General features: G+C 38.7%; 1 protein-coding gene across 8 annotated transcripts in view; it reads left to right on the top strand.

Annotated features, from left to right (window-relative positions):
- AKT3 (AKT serine/threonine kinase 3) overlaps nt 1-13,256 on the top strand; it is a 306,203-nt gene that overhangs the window by 149,573 nt on the left and 143,374 nt on the right. The window lies entirely within an intron of this gene.

Raw genomic sequence — 13,256 nt, 5'->3', positions numbered from 1 at the left:
AGAATGAGGACTGGAATCATGAGAGATTTTCAGGGACTAGAATCTAGGTAGAAGGGATGGAAAGTGTTTCAGATGAGGGAATCTGTGTGAATTAGATCCCGAAGTTAAGAATGCTCAGGGACAAAAAAAAAAAAAAAAAATAGGATACTCAGGGACATTTTAAAAAATCAAACAAGCAGAAGCAGACCCATAAGTACAGAGCGCACAAACTGATGGCTGCCAGAGGGGAGGGGTGGGGGTGATGGACACATTGGGAGAAGATGGGGTACACGCTTCTAGTTGTAGAATGAGTAAGTCACAGACTAAAAAGCACAGCATAGGGAATACAATCAGTGGTATTGTAATGGCGGTGAATGGTGACAGATGGCAGCTACACTTGTGGTGAACCCAGCATAACGTACAGAGTTGTTGAATCACTGTGTTGTACACCTGAAAGAAAAGAGGAGTCAGGGAATGTTTAAGAGTCAGTGAAGGTAGGTAGGTAGGCAGGTAGAAAGAAAAAGAAAGAAAGAGAAAGAATCAGCAGAAAGTATATTCATTGTTGTTTTTAGACTCTACATGTGATGCCACAGAATTTGTCTTTCCCTGTTTCATTTCACTTAATGTAATGCCCTCAGATGTCATCCATGAAATCTCATGTGTTGTTTTTTCTTACATCACATGTTCATTATCTATTTATCCGTCATAGGGAAGTTAGGTTGTTTCCAAAAGATGGCTACTGTAAATCATGCTGTAATGAACACATTACAGTTTTTGGAGGTATACCCAGGAATGAGATTCCTGGTTCATAATGGTAGTGCAGTTTTTAATTTTTTTTTTAGGAACCATCATACAGTTGTCCATAATGGCTGTTACCAGTTTCTCTTCCCAGCAATAGTGTATAAAAGTTCACTTTTCTCCACAACCCTTGGCAACATTTGTTATTTCTTGTCTTCTTATTCTAGTCATTCTGACAGGTTGGTTTTGGTTTGCATTCCCCTGAAAGATTAGTGATGTTGAGCATCTTTTCATGTCTCTGTTGGCCATCTGTATGTCTTCTTTGGAAAAATATTTATTCAGCTCTTCTGTCTTTTAGTCAGATTATTATTATTATTTTTTGGTATGGAGTTGGGTAAGATCTTTATATATTTTGGATATTAACCCCTTATTGGATATGTCATTCATAAATATCATCTCCCATTCAGTAGGTTGCCTTTTTTGTCTTATGGATGGTTTTGCTATACAGAAGCTTTTAATCTTAGTGTAGTCTCATTAGGTTAATTTTACTCTTGTTGTTTCCTTTGCCTCTGGAGACATATCTACAAAAATGTTTCTACTGTTGATGTCAGAGAAATTACTGCTGTGCTCTCTTATAGGAGTTTTATGGTTTCAGGTCTCATGTTTAGGTCTTTAATCTGTTTTGAGTTTATTTTTGTGTATGGTCCAGTTTCATTCTTTTTTGTGTAGCTGTCCAGTCTTCCCAACAGCATTGTTGAAGAGACTGTCTTTTCCCCATTGGACATTCTAGCATCCTTTGTTACAGATAAAATGACAAAATAAGTATGGGTTTATTTCTGAACTCTCTGTTCTGTTTCATTGACATATGGTCCGTTTTTGTGCCAGTACTATACTGTTTTGATCACTAGAGCTTTGTGGTATAGCTTGAAACCTGGGATTGTGCTGACTCAGCTATAATATTTGCTCTTCTAATCCATGAATATAGACTTTTTTTCATTCATTTGTGTTGTCTCCAATTTCTTTCATCAAAATTTTATGGTTTTTGGAGTACAGGTCTTTCACCTCCTTGGTGGATTTTTTGTTAATCTCTCTTTCTGCTACTTCATTTTTTAAAAAGATTTATGTATTTGAGAGAAAAAGAGAGGGAGCACAAGTGAAAGGGGCAGAGGCAGGGAGTGAGAGAGAATCTGAAGCAGACTCCATGCTGAGTGTGGAGCCGACGTGGGGCTTGATTTCATGACCCTAAGATCATGACCTAAGCTAAAACCAAGAGTCAGATACTTAACCCACTGTACCACCCAACCACCCCTGCTGCTTCATTATTGGTGTGCAGAAATGTAACAGATTTCTGGATATTAATTTCATATCCTATGACTTTAGTGAATTCTATTAGTTCTTTTGGTGGGATATGCATTGTTTTTATAGTAGGGAATAAAGTTTTGAAAAGATTCTGGCTTGCTTATGAAATTGAAAGTCAGACTAATGGGATTGAGCTTTCTCTTGCAGAGACTAGTAGATTTTTTATTTTTGAGGAGAATGATCTATGGAATACGAGTTTGAGTAAGACCAATGAGGCCAGTAATATATGGGATGCATTGGACAGGGAGAAAGGTGGGCATGGGGAGACCATCCAGGAGACCACTTCAGGGATCCAGATTTTGGTGGTAAGTTTCTGGTTGGCTGTTACCAGTGGAAAGAGGCATGAAAGAATTGTTAAGGTGAATGTTCCTGCCTTAGCTATGGGTTGAGAGTCAAGGATGTCTGACGATGTGTTTCTTGGGTGATTAGGAAAATTAAACAAAAATAAGGTAAGTAGAAGCACTGTTGGATGTGGTCATTTTCAGTTTGAAGTATCCAAAACAAAAACAAAAAAATGAAACCCATTTAGGTTTGTTGAGAATGAAGAAATAATAGGGCCTCATGAGAGACATGCCAGATGGAAGGTTCAAGTTTGAGAGTCATCAGACATCAGGTGACATTTGAGGCAAAGTCACCAGTGAGCCTCCCCAGGATTACATCTGTACCCCTTACCAGGTCATTGAAGATCTTCCCAACCTCATTTCCTGCAGTGTCCTGAACCTACTTTTTACTCCAGCCACTCTGGACTCCTTGTTGTTTCTCATGGGCTCCTTCTAGCGGTGGGTCTCTGCACTTACTGTTCCTTCCACCTGCGTCCCTCTTCCCACAGATGGTTGCTTGGTGCCTCGTTTTCCTGAGAGATGCCCTTTTAACAACCCTTCTTTCTAAAGTAATACCACCTCCCTGTCATTTTAACTTGTTGCCCTCCCTCATTTCTCTTTGTAATCTTTTTGAGTACCTTCTGTGTTATAAATTAACTGTTCTACTTGGTTATTGCTTGACCATTCCTCCGCTCAGTAAAGTACAAGTGTTATAAAAACGAGGGACCTCGTTTTGTTCACTGCTCTACCCTCAGCACCTAGCTTGTTCCCTGGAAAAATGTGGGCACACAGTAAATATTTACTTAACAAATATCTAAATGTACTAAGGATGAAATTATCATTTAAAAAAAAGTTTAACACAAAACACTGAGCCTAAGGGAGCAGTGCAGCTGGGAGGAGAGAACCAAAGAAAAAATGCTCGAGAGTGGTCAAAGAGATGGCAGCAAAACTGGGCAGGTCAGTGTCCTGGGGACCACAGTGGGGGTGCAGTGGGGGCCAAGAATATCAGGTACAGCAAAGAAATGAAAACGAGAACAAGTAAAAGATACCTAATGAGGGGATTTTAGGAGGGACCCTAACCATCATCAAGGCTGTTGGAGAGGTGACAAAGGGCCATGACTATAGCTCGTGGGTTTGAGTAGCAGGAGTAGTTAGGGGAAGGAAGGTACACTTAGTGCACAGCCAGCTTGGTCTGTATGTGTATGGTTCGCTCACCTTGCTGTGCGCCTGCACAAAGCAACACAAAGTGGTGTTGAGCATGTGTGACTAGAAATTGTCCCACTGACATAAATAGAAGTGCAAGGCATTTAAGTTATAGAGTCTGTATTAAATAAGAGGATTATTCCAGCAGTGATTCCTATAAACGTAAATGCCCAGTGAAATATTCTAAAGTGTAAATTGCATTAAATGAGTTTAATTAAGTAGAAGTGGCTTTTAGATATTCTCCTGTATATTTTATATTTTAAAAATAGTTTCTTTCCCACTGTCAGCCATTTAAACTGTGGGTAGTTTATTTTGGGACGTACTTTGAGGAAAGAATCTAATATTATCTTGGAGAGGGTTTCTATTTTTGACTTTATATGATGGGAAATGTCAGACATACAGATAAATAGCTTCTTGGACTCTCTTATCCATTACTAGACTTAACATTTACCATTTTACCAGACTTGCATTATCATTTTGTTAAAACATTTAATGTAAATTAGGAAATTATAACATCTATCCTTAAATTCCTGAGTACAGATACGTGTAAACAATAAGGAATTTCCCCACATAATTACAGTACCACCATTTTTATTAGAAATCTAATAAAAAATTCATATTCAGATTTCCCCAGTTGTCACCTAAAATACCTTTAACAATTGGTTTGTTTATTTTATTTATATTAATTAATTTATTTATTTATCTTTAAAAAAAATAAAGATTTTATTCATTTATTCATGAGAGACACAGAAAGAGAGGCAGAGACATAAGCAGAGGGAGAAGCAGGCTCCTTGCAAGGAGCCCGATGTGGGACTCAATCCCAGGACCCTGGGGATCTCGCCCTGAACCAAAGGCAAGACACTCAACCACTGAGCCACCCAGGTACCCCTGCAACTGTCTGGTTTAAAGCAGAATACATGAAGGACCTCACAGTATATCTAATAGGCATGTTTCTTAAGCCTCTACTGGTCTGGAAGAGAGCTGTGTCCTCTACCATCACCCCCACTTCAGTTACATTCACTTAGTAAAGAGACGAAGCTCTTTGACCTGTAGAAAGTCCCTTCTTCTGGAAATCTCTGCTGATTGCTTTATTGAAGTGTCATTTAACAAGTTACATGACTAAATTTGTCCTATATTCTCTCCTTATGTTTATTCATTTAACACATTTGACACACACTGTGCCTAACACAGATTGGCTGTGTTGTTAGGCACAATACTCGGTAATCAAAGAGCATGGATCTTGTCCTTAGAGAATTTGGAATCTAACATACATTCTTGTCAGATTCTTTTAAAATTTTGCTATCAAATTCTAGTTTCATCATATTTCAAATATAAAGTAGTTTTTCTTATTTAGTTGAAACAACTGGTGCTTTTGATAATTTTTCAGATTTTAACACAGTACCTAATGGTAAACTATGTTAAAATGCTTAGATGTCATCCTGTTTACATCTGAATGGTCCACTTCTATTTGTTTTTTGGATTATTATAATCTGCCTACTGTGATATCTGAGTATAGTGGGCTCTTTGCCACTGTTCAGTAGGATGATGTAGACCTTCATTTATTGAAATGAAAAATTCGCAACATTAAATGAGCAGAGCACTTATGTAATATGTCCCATATGCTAGTCTTTTTTTAAAAAGATGTATTTATTTGAGAGAGAGCGAGAGAGAGAGAGCACATGCATGAGTGGGTGGGGCCGAAGAGGAGGAGAGAGAATCTGAAGCAGACTCCCCACTGAGCATGGAGCCCAATATCGGGCTCCATCACAGGACCTAAGATCATGACCTGAGCCAAAACTAAGAATTGGATGCTTAACCAGCTGCCCCGTCCAGGAGCCTTTGATGTCATTGTTATTTTTTTAAAAATGCTTAGAGAAGATCTGAAAGAATATACATTAAAACATAAACACTGGTCATACCTGTGTAGTAGAATATAGAATGATGATTACTTTTCTTTTCATTTTAGCTGTACCTGTTCATGAATTTTTCTATAGTAAGCATAGCTGATTTATACAGTAAGAGTAAATAAAACAGCTTGGTCACACAACATCGTGAATGTACGTAATGCCATAGAATTATACATTTAAAAAGGGTTGAAGTGGTAAATTTTATGTTTTGTGGTGTGTTGCTTTTTTTCCCCCACAATTAAAAAAAAAAAAAAAAAAGACTCCATGGCGATTATACTGCAGACAACAAAACCAGAAAGCAGCTTGCCTAGTCATATGTTTTGAGTCCACTAGATGTTTGCATACCTCTTAGAACTCTTGTTAGCCTTATGTCATTTCATATCTTAATTATTGTTCCATAGCGACCATAGTATATTTTTACTTGAAATTTCAAGTATGCAGAGGGTAGGCAGAAAGCAGTTGTTCTAGAGGATTCTGCAGGTGTTTTCTTTGTTTAATTAGAGGCAGGATTTGGGACTTCTGGGAGTTGAGCCATCTGCAGTTGGCTCAGGGCATGATCCCGGTCCTGGAATCGAGTTCTGGTCCCGCTTTGGGCTCCTTGCAGGCAGCCTGCTTCTCCCTCTGCCTATGTCTCTACCTCTCTCTCTGAATAAATAAATAAAATCTTAAAAAAAAAAAAAAAGAGGCAAGATTTGGTGGACAAGACAAGATGGAGAAATGTTGATCGGAAACATGTTGGCTCTGAAAGTACACTTTCAGTAAATAGTGATATCTGTGGTGACCATTTTCATTAAAGAAAAATGTATTAGGAGAGGTTAACTTTAACATGTCATGATTTCAGTCCACAAATAGTATCCCATGTTAAAACCAGAGTAATGAAGTTTATGATAATTAAAATGTCAGGATTTGAAATGTGTATCTTAAAGTGAAAAACATCTTCTAGAGTGCAGTATAGTGTTAGAAACCCAATCCTACTCCCCTCTTTTATAGAACTTTTTGTATTATTTCTCCCTTTTTTCCTTCCATGGAGAAGGCTGTGTCAACTCTGGGTCATAGGTAGATACTTTAGACACAAACAGCTACAAACATGGAGCTGGATCAGTGCGAGTTTGGCAATTGCTTTTTCATTCTCAGTAATTGAAAAATCTTACTAGCTTTATTGGTATTGTGGGATGTGAGACTCTGCAGTGAGAGGACCCAGAGATTCTGCTGCCTCCTTACTACCTGCCTCTGCTCCTCATTCTCAGTCACCTTCCCTCTACCCACCTCCTTGGAAAAACAAGAAGTGCCAGGGTCCGGATTCCCTAGGGCATAATCCTCATGTTTGTCCATCCTTATGCCCTGTTCAGAGCCAGGAGCAAAGAAATGCATCAGGGCCCTCCCCCGTCCTCAAATATTGTTAGCAGGTGGAAAATGTCCTGGATTTCTTTGTAGGAGAAGAGATGTCATAGAAAAGAGGAACACCATGCACTGGGAAGGGATGGGGAGTGTAGAAGATGGAGTGCACTGCCCCGTGCTTGGACAGATGGCCACTGATCCTTTAAGGCACTTTTCCTAGCTCTCCTGAAGAGCATTCAATTTGGATTCAGCTGACCTGAGGGTAAATCCCTCTACCGTTTCTTACAAACTGTGCATCTTAGGGCAAGCTATTTAGCTAGTTTCTATTCATTCATTTATGGAATGGAGGACAAGAACACCTTATAGGCTTGTCCTCTGGATGAAACAGGAAACACTGAGGGACCAGCAGTGCCTGCAGTACTTGGCACATAATGGCACAGAACAGGTAGCCTCTACTAGACTTGCTCTTGACCAGTGCACCTGCCACACCCACGACTCATCTCTTTCTGTGGATTGAAGGAATCTTTTTTAGGACTAATGTGTTGAGTCTTACTTGCACCCTATGCATTTTGGCTCCCAGACAGTAAAAACTTAAAAGGAAGAAATGCTTTCTGTCCCCTTTAAAGAATATCCACAATAGTCTTATATCTGAGGGCTTAAAATACACTCTTTATGGTCATTATAATTGACAGCGTTGTTGACACATAATGATGTGATTTAATTATAAATGGAATCTATTATTATGCCTTTGTTTTTCATGTTAAATATTAGTACAACTTATTTTTAAAAGAAAAAAATAGTATTCAAAGGTTATAGAAGTTGAAATAAAATCTAATTTTAATAGATTCTGATCAGATGACATAAAAAATTCTTTTAGGCATACATTTTTTGATTTGACATATTCCCATTCCTCTAATTGGCCTCCATGTTTAGAGTAATTACAACTTCAAATAAACTTGGTTGTCTGTGGTTCAGAATGTGTAAAAATAAGCAGAACACTTGAAATTTGGCTTGTAGTTTAACATGCTCAGGTGAGTTTAGTATAACTAATTCAAGTACCAGTGTAACAAACACTTTGCTGGTAAGTGTCATGGGCTGTGATACTATAAAAGTTAGCTACCTGGCATTTTATATTAGAACACATGCTTTTTTCCTGTATGCAGGAGTCATACAAGAAAATGGGGTAATCATCGGGGTAATAGCTTTTTAGAATTGCTATTCGAAGCTTCCACTTTGGATTGTAAAATTTTAACATGGCTCAGCTTGAATTGGGAACATTTACTTAATTAAAAGGAAGATATCCTTCTAATGAAGTGTTGGCTAATCTATTTATTAACCACTATTGTCTTTAAAAATAGAGTCAATTTAAGAATAAGAATCCCTTTTGAGAGTTTTCAGACTTGAACCATGTTCTGAAAACGTCCATATTTTTCTTCATTTTACTGAAAACTAAGATGTGTTCATGATTCTGTATTATGGCTAGGATGAAAGAACTAAAGTTTTCGGGTTTAAACTGGCCCACATGTTTAAACATGATACTTTAAAATGTCAAGTGTTTTGATGTCAGATTCAGCTCTTTAACTACATTTATTTATGTACAGCAGTAAACCTTGGGATTTGGTGGTAGAGTGTCCTCTTCTCTTGGTACTGACCCAAGTTCCACTTGAATTATGTTGAGCCAGCTTTTGGTAGCTGCTTCTTTCTTTTACCATCTCAATCTAGTGAGTATTGTTTAGAAATAGGATTCATTTATAGAGTATTTCATATTGAAACATATAAAATATAGGCTTATTTATGTTTTACTACTTGTTCATAATAACATTTTTGTTCAACTAGGCTTCAGAAAGACCTGGTTGATACCTTTATACCACTTGTGAGATACTACTTTTTAAATTTTTTTTTTTTTTTTTATGATAGTCACAGAGAGAGAAAGAGAGAGAGGCAGAGACATAGGCAGAGGGAGAAGCAGGCTCCATGCACTGGGAGCCCGATGTGGGATTCGATCCTGGGTCTCCAGGATCGCGCCCTGGGCCAAAGGCAGGCGCCAAACCGCTGTGCCACCCAGGGATCCCTACTTTTTAATGACATGTGTTAGAATGATTAATAACAGAGTTTAGTATATGTTGTAAGTATGTAGAGTTTCTTACTCCTTTTTCTTTCTATGCTCAGAATCTTCCATAGTGCTTGGCCCTTAATTGGCATATGTCGTTGAGTCCATGAATATTTCACATATTTACTCAAAATAGCCAAGTTGTGTGTAACTATATAGATCGTTATATTATTATTTTATTATTTTTCTAAAACCATCCTTTTTGTAAATACAAGCATTTTGTTCATTTCTAAACAATTCCTTTTCAGTGGTCTGTGTGAGAATGGTAATTAATCACTTTTGGGGATCCCTGGGTGGCGCAGCGGTTTAGCGCCTGCCTTTGGCCCAGGGCGCGATCCTGGAGACCCGGGATTGAATCCCACGTCGGGCTTCCGGTGCATGGAGCCTGCTTCTCCCTCTGCCTGTGTCTCTGCCTCTCTCTCTCTCTGTGTGACTATCATAAATAAATTAAAAAAATTTAAAAAATCACTTTTGTTATTATTTTTGTAAATTACAGTAATTGATAATTACTTAGAATCTCATACATAATAATTTAAATAGCTTATTAGATTATAGCATGGAGAAGTTATTAAGATCATACCACTTAAACTTCATTTACGTATAGTGTTGTAAATACGTTGCCTTTAAAAATCTTAAATTTCTCATAGCTCTGTTAAAGATGAAAAACCTGGGGGCTTGGAGGTGTGCCTTGCCTAGGATCACCCTGCTGCTTATGTGAGAGAGACTAGATTTGGATCTGGTGTTCTGATATTAAAGTCTGTTGTCTTAGTCACCCTGACATCAGCACAACAGTGGTAAAACTGAAGAGTAGGTGGACTTGATAGGGCATTCTCTCCTCTCTGCTTTATAGAGTCCATTTTTTAATATTTCTGTTGGGCCTGCCCATCTTTGAAGTGTCTGTCCTCCATTCCTTGATTGATTGATTGGGAGGGGATGGGGGGGGGGTACATGAGTGAGAGGGAGGGGCAAAGGGAGAGGGAGAAGTAGACTCTCCACTGAGCAGGGAGCCCAACACAAGGCTCCATCCCAGGACCCTGAGATCATGACCTGAGCTGAAGGCAGATACTTAACCAACTGAGCCCACCAGGTGCCCCCTATCCTCTGCTTTTTACATTAAAAGCCACTGAATCACTTCAGTCACAAGGTATTTACGGTGTCCCCCTTATGTGCTGTCATATCCTAGGTGCTGTGTGGGGAGTTGTGCACATAATTCCTACCTTCTCAGTAACTTCTTACTAGGACATCACGTCAGCCTGTATTAAACACTGAGTAGAAGCATAATAGGGGTTTTTTGAAGAAGGAAATAGGAAGAACAGTGGTCTTCAGAGAGAGTCAGGTTGGGTCTCTGCTTTATAGATCTACATGTAAACTCTTCTGGTTTATAGTGTTGATATCTTAAAACTTTCGTATTTAAAACAAAAAGAGAAATAGGCATTCTGTATTTGGTATTTTTTAGCATTCATATTTTCAGAAGATATGTAACATTGCTGTACAATATTTAACTGTGAAACGAGATTTTATGTTGTCAGTTCTCCCACCTTTTCATTATTTTACCCACTATCAGCTTCTCACTTTCCTTCTTACGCATTTTAAATTCATCAGCTGATTCTCTAAACCACAATGTCTTGCATCCTCTCTTCTCTTTCTTGCTTTGCCAAACTTACTTGGTGAAATTACAGCTTGGCAGAAATCCAGTCCTCTGTGACCTACCTGCTGCACCCATGTAGCTGAATATATCTGGGGGAAAATACACAACCATGATTCCTGGCATTCGCTTGAATTCTTGATCATTAAATTTTAGCAGGCCCCTGATGCAGCCCAGTTGTCTTGCTATATTTCCCTAGTCTGTGTGCTGTTCCATTCTCCTAGAGGGCTGTTAGATATCTTCTCAAAGCACCAGTCCATCTTCTTCCAACTTGATTCTTAAAGATGGTTTTATATCCTCATGCCTTGAAAAAGTAGAAGCAACAAGAAAATCATTTCTGCCAGCTCCTACTTGCTGTGTACTCCCTTGACTGCATTTGGGAACCTTTTGACTCCATGTCTTGTTATGCCACTAAACTGTCTATACTGAATAGAACCAGCCCTCTACTTGTCGAGCAAATCCCATCCCTTCTTGACTATATAAGGAAGTTGCTCCAGAAATTTACCCCTCTTTTATGTCATCAAAATTACCTTCTTGTTGGTTTAGTACTATCAGAATTCATCCAGATGGACAACATTCATTCATTAAGTGTCAGCTAGGGGGAAAAAATATACACTGCCTAGGCACAGGTGGGCACAGTTCTTGGTGCTAAGAATTTATCAATGGAACTTACATTCCTATTGAGGAAACAGACAATAAGCAAAAAAGATACTATTTCAGATGTTTGAAGATGATGGTGTGAAATAAAAAGTAGATCAGGTAAGAGGGGCTAGGGAGTCCTGGATGAGGGGTGCAGATCAGTGTTTAGGAGCGTGGTCAGAGTAGGTGTCCGTAAGAAGGTGAGATCTGCTCAGAGTTTTGAAGGTGGTGAGGGAGTAGCTATGGGTTGTGTGAGGGGCAGAATGCTAGGAGAGAGGGTGCAGCATGTGTCTGAGGGAACGCACGGAAGCCAGAGTAGCATGAGAGAGAATACTTAACTAGATGAGGAGGTCAGAAAATAAAGTGGGGTGGGTGGGAGGCTCAGGTCACGTGGGACCCTTGTTCATCATTGAAAGACCTTTGTTTTCTATTCTTCATGAAATGGAAACACTACAGATTATTTCTTTTTCAGTTGATCATGTTAAGGAGATTTCTGGCTGCATGTATTGTTAACAGACTGCAGTGAGGGGCTTGGAGAGCTATTCTAGAATTTTCAGAGTGGTCAATGTGAGAGATAATGATGCCTTGTTCCGATAATAGTGAAAGAAGTGAGAAGTGATACTGGATATATTTTGAAAGCAGAGCCAACAGGATTTCGAGAATGAGATATGAGAAAAAAGAGGAGGACTTAAGGGTGAGTCCAGGGCTTCTAACCTGAGCACTTGAGAGGATGGAGATGCTGCTGTCTGAGATGCAGCTGTAGTGGAAGTTGGCAGGGGACCAAGGGTAGAAGAGATTGGTTCACTTTTGGATGAGTTCAGGTGTCTTTTTTAAGTTTTTATTTAAATTCCAGTTAACATGGCAGTGTGATATTAGTTTCCGGTGTACAATATAGTGATCCAGCAATTCCGTGCATCGCCTGATGCTCATCACAACAAGTGCTGAGTCCCAATGTATTTTAGGATACAGTTTCTAGCTTTAAGTAATGGATCTAGCCCTTCCATGTTTCTGAGTTAGGAAGAGCTGGTTTTATGGGGAGGTTGAGGCATTTGGCAGTGAGAGTCTGAAGTAAAACTGCATCCTTGGAAAAGCCAGGTAATGGCAGATACTACCAGTATCAAACAGGAGTACCCCATGTTTTCAGTTTGGATGGTAGAAAAACTATCAAAGCCAGAAAGAGGAACAGAATCAGGAGGAAAGATAGTAGATTTTAGGAACAAGTAATTTAACCAGGTAGATATGTCCACTGTCTAGTTAATCATGGGCATCACAAAATAAAGATCCAAGATGGAAAGAAGTTTGGATTTTTATATTGGTCAACCAAGAGATGATAGCTGAAACCCTAAATCTTGTTAGAAAAGAGAAGAAAAATAAGCATAGACCCTTGGGTGAATGATCTTTTTTAGTATAAGGAAGTCAGTGAACTAGTCCAGTGTGGCTAATGACTGGGTCCTGCAAAGACTTAGAGATAGTAGTTCATCATTGCTAATGATGGAAGTAGGATGATAGAACATGCAAACGCTGAGGAAACACAATTTTGTCAACTGCAGGGAAATTGTTTCTTCCAAAGAGCAGTGTCAGTAAACAACCCTACCCCACTTTGTCTTATTGTCCAGTACCATGTATCCTTAAAGTCCAGTTCAGGTATACACCTAATAATATTAGCTAACATTTTTTTTTAATTTATGAAGTGTCACACACTATGCTGAGTATTGTACCTATTTATTATTAATCCCCACATCAATTCTATGATGTAGGTACTTGTTTTTCCTCTAATATTTGAACACCAGAGAGGTTAATTAACTTGTCCAAGGTTACATAATGGCAGGAAAAGAAGTTGAACCCAGGAATACTGGTGTTAGAATCCATACTATTAGAATCCACACCCACTACAAAATACTACTTTTCTTTGAAGTGTTCCGAGATATTCCCTGACATAATTTATTCCTTTTGACCAACTGGCTCTATGGGTTATGATTACTAAGAGTTTAGGTATATATGGTCTAAAAGGTGTATAA

This window comes from Canis lupus, chromosome 7, assembly GCF_011100685.1.
Source record: "Canis lupus familiaris isolate Mischka breed German Shepherd chromosome 7, alternate assembly UU_Cfam_GSD_1.0, whole genome shotgun sequence".
Taxonomy (NCBI): domain Eukaryota; kingdom Metazoa; phylum Chordata; class Mammalia; order Carnivora; family Canidae; genus Canis; species Canis lupus.
Note: the sequence above shows the minus strand (reverse complement) of the source record. Positions and strands in the feature narration are given on the sequence as shown.